Genomic DNA, 4,749 nt, shown 5'->3' on the forward strand with positions numbered 1-4,749 from the left:
CGCAAGCAAAGCGCGACAGAGGTAAGAGAGTATGTGGAAATATGTATCACATTGAGGCGCAAACTCGGCTAAAATTTTTTATTGAATTTTGAGGTAGTAATGCATGATATTTGTTAAGCTACGTATTTTATGCGCCCTGAGTGAGTTTGGCGCTTCCACATTTGAAATTCATTGAGAAAACAAACTTAAACAAACAACGACGATATTTTGGCCCGCCGTAGGAAGTATATATTTCCACATCATCTCCTACTTGTTGAAAAGCAGTTTGTTTACGTTTCGGCACCCGAAAAAACTTTGGTAAAAATATAAATTAAAACGGAGTTTGATAACTGAATTACATTTGTGAAGCCTAAAAATAAGTAGTACAACGAAAAATCCGATGTTTCGTGAAGAATATTGCTCGTTTTGTTCGCGTTTGTGATTCGGTTTGTTTACGTTTTGTCCAGCTGTCGGTTTGTTTTCGTTTCGAATTGACATTTGACAAGAGCTAGCGTGACGTCGCGTTTTTCGCTGTTTCTACACTAGCGCGATTTGTGCGACATTTTTTTTGTATGGAGTTCGGCCGCCTGTCAGGCGACGGCGCGTTTCGTGACGGAACGTCGCGCTGTAGTGTGGACCCCGAGATACACGCTTTCCAGACTGCAACGTCGCGTAACGCGACGTCGCCTGACAGGCGCTGAACTCCATGCAAAAAAAAACATAGCGCGATTCGCGCGACATCGCGCAAGGTTTTTTTTATATGATAGAGGTCTATGTTTCCAGGTTAACTTGCGAAGGCCCAGGAAGCTGGATTCAATAGCCTTACTCTAGTAAATCCTCGACGAAGTGAAGAAGAAGAAGAAGATAACCGTATTCATTAACCGTGGGTTAATCGGTCGCAGAAGTGTCGCAAGCCAGTGTAAACGCATGGTTAGAACCCACCTTGAAGCTGATGAGATATGATTTTAGTACAGAACTCTACAACCGTTTGTCAGAGTTTTCCATTGGGCAACGCGATTTCATGAAAATAAATGTCACATGTGTGATAGAATCCGTGAGAGCTGGCAAGTTGTTAGTTTGGTTGCTTTCCGGTCGTGAAATAGACGTCAAATGACCGTGCTAGGAAAAAATAATGCGAACTTTTTCGGTTACATTTTTTGGTTATATAGTATAATGTTGTTCTTTAAAGCAAAGTGATGGAATGTTGTTGATTTAACCCGTTAAAAAGTTTGCCACCTCAAAAATGAGACAAACAATGGTATGTAGTTGTGGGGTTCCCGTTCAATGTATTATGTAAGGCTTGTTGTAAAAACAGCGAATGAATGGGATTTAATAAGGATTATTATTAATTTAATGGGATGTATAAGGTGATGCACCGACGTACTGTAGAAGTTTGTACTGTAATAAATCATTCTCAAATATTTGCTTTTCCTTCTCTTTCTAGCGCTGTGGGCACAGAGTTAAAGAAGAAACACGTGGAAATGAAGATACCTGCGGAAATGAATACTTTAAAATTCAATTAACTCCCTCGAAGCAACGAAGGAAGTGCTTACATAAAAAGAAGGAATGTATAGTGTGGTAAGTTGTGTACAGTTATTCGGTTTGAACCTATGCTTAATAAGTCTTCTGATTAACACGTGAAGCGCTACGACTGCGTTCTTTCCCGTGTATCGGCGTCGGTCCGCTGGGACCGACAGAGACGGTTTGGCAGACCGGCGTTCCTCTGTTTTGCTTTGTACCTTATCGTCGAGACATGATTGAATGTGTAAGCATTGCTCGCTCGCCGTCAATAGTTTGCTACGAACGGAGTTTGCAGAATGCAAAGCAGTGCAATTTGCACTTGGCGCTAACGTGTTAACACGTTAAGCGCTACGCGCAAATTGTACTACTTCCCGTTCTGCCAGCGATTCGTAGAAACGCCGGCCTACCCAACGGGCTCTGTCGGCCCGAGCAGACCGACGCCGGCTTACGGGGAAGAACACTGTCGGCCCCACGGGGCCGACGTAGCGCTTAACGTGTTAATAAGCAGAGTAATACGCTTGAATTACCGGTTTAGTTCATAGCAAATTTTTTGAGAAGTGATATTATAATCGGTTTGTCTTGGACTATGCAGAAGTATTATTCTATTGATTAATTTTTATCTCCCAGGCATGTTATATGAAGTAGAAGAGAAAGCAGAAGTTACTCATAAGCATTTGTTAATTATAATTAATTTTTGTTAATATGTGAACATAATTTTCTAATTTATTTTTTATCCGTTCATCCATTTCAGTGTATTGATGTTTGTGAAAACAAAGATAATCAGCATTTTACAGTGTCGTGTGTTGTTCAGTCTTTTGAAGTTGAAATTTCTTCTGATACTAAGTAAGTATGCATGTTATGTATGGCTATGAAGATCATAACTTCTAGTGGTAATTGCTTTAATTTATACTTCAATCAATTTCAGTGTCGATTCAGTCATGGTTTTGTTGGTGATTATGTTAAATAACAGAGACGAACATGATGGGAGTTCTTTCTTAATTGATCGTTTTAAAATGGTGAGTGTTGTTGATATTTCTTTGCTTTTTTTTTAATTCTTGTTAACTGATCAATGTTCAGAATGAAATTGTACTTGTTCTCCTCCCCATACAATTTTTCATGTTGGACGATACGCTTAATTTGATTTCGAAAGGGTTATGTCCGCACAAATTATGCTCAACATAATTTTGCTGCTGTCACTTTTAAATAACATTAAATGAAGGCTGTCTATACTTGTGGTACGATAGGAATTAGTTTGTAAAATGTATTTAACTCTAGAATACATTGCTTTGGAGTCTGTCGTGATCTCTACGAAACATTTCTATAATTTTATTTTAAATTCTAAATTCGACAATCTTTTTCTCGCTTCTTTTCTCTTTTTTTAAATCTCAACCGCTGAAGTCAACTTCTATCCCAAGACTTCGTTTGTTCTCGTTACAATATACAGTCGACTCTCGATCGAAAAATATCTAAAATATTTTTCAATGTTTGAAAAAGCCCTACGACAAACATTTCCCGTCGTACTATTTCCACCCATTTACCTTGGTTCATCTACTTTAACACCAAATTCCTTGTACATCTTTTACAATACAATTCGTTTTTCGATCATTGTACATGTTTTTTTAATTTTTAGTAACCTTCCGTTTTTTAAATTCAATTCTGTAACAACAGTGCAGTGTAGTCGTATATAAATCACAAGATTAATTCTCAGGATATGGAATAAATCCATTTTATAACTGCTCTACACTGTTCATTTCTATTGGTTTTGCACCATATATACAACATGTTTGCGTATACATAGTGTCGGTTAATATGCCAAAATTTTTCCATCAATTCAAATCATGTAAAATGAATAATTTACCGTCACTTAACTTGTTTCATTTAGCTGAATTGTATAAGGAACTAACCTGCTTATTTGGCTTTTGATTTCATCTACTGTATGTATAACTTTTTCTTTTGACTCATTCGCAAACTTGATCACAATTGGCCTGCAGAACCAACACTTTGGGGCATCAAGTTTATCCAGATGATATCTGAATTGTCACTGATGAACGAATGACGGATAGGAGTTATTGCCGATACTAGTAAATCAGTGTCTGATGCAGTATTTTCTCCGGAACCATGAAACAGTTGATTGCAAATGCTGTGTCCACTAGATCCGCCAATACCCCACAAGCGCAATAATACGACGCTTAGTGAATCACACAAAGAAACGGTGCTGCAAGATTTTTGCTTTTTGCATTTCAATTATTCCACACCCAGTGTGGTTCACCAACTCTTGAAGATTAACTTCAACTTTTACAGGTAAGGGTACAAACCAAATAAAATGTTAGTGTAGGGTACATTATTAATATGAATTTTGGGTATAAAAAGATGGGTTTGTGAGCTGTAAAACAAGTAAAAGCGACCTTATACATTTTCATTCTCATTCTAACCAAATTTCATTCTTTGCCATTGACTTGGCTTGTCTTTCCCTTTTTACGTGATGTTCAAACCCTACCCTGCTTCACATTTTTACGATACGATCATCGACCTATATTTCATGGAATGAGAATTTCATACATTTCTTACCACACATGATGCTGCGTATGGCATGATGGAGACGCCTAGTAGTAGTAAACTATAAGCTTCACATATAAAGTACAGAATAACGTAAAGATGCGCGCGTATGCGCAAAAAAAAACTATCATTTATTGTTACAAAACATTCTAGACTATAAGTGAGTATGCATCATATTACAATCTTTCACAATCCTTAGCGATGGCGTAAGGTTAAAAACAGAAAATTGATAAATTTTCCAAGAGTTTTCCGAAACAATGCTTAATATTTTGTGACATTCAATTTCAATTTACTTAAACTGTCAACAATTTTAATGCATGACAATAAACCTTTCCAAAACTGTGCTTAAAATTCGATTCCGACCATTATTATAGGAGTTACAAACCTTCAAAGTTGATGGATTTTTTTCAGTTTTTCATGCAATATTTTCACAAATCTTGACTTTGACGGGCTGTTTCTTAGAACCTGGAAGAACCGAGGCTCTAGTTTTTGGGTCATTCCTTAGTTTCATCTTGTAGTTTAAGAAAACATTTCTCATTTTTCTGAAATCCAAAAATGAATTTTTGATTTTTATCTCGGCTTCACTCCATCGTGCAGTGGTGACCAGTGTGATAAGGCCATTAGGGGTCATTTTGACCCTTATTTTTAAAATGCTATAACTGCACTAGTTTTGAAGATTTTTCAAATCCACAA

Source organism: Anopheles ziemanni, chromosome 2, assembly GCF_943734765.1.
Source record: "Anopheles ziemanni chromosome 2, idAnoZiCoDA_A2_x.2, whole genome shotgun sequence".
In the NCBI taxonomy this organism is placed as follows: domain Eukaryota; kingdom Metazoa; phylum Arthropoda; class Insecta; order Diptera; family Culicidae; genus Anopheles; species Anopheles ziemanni.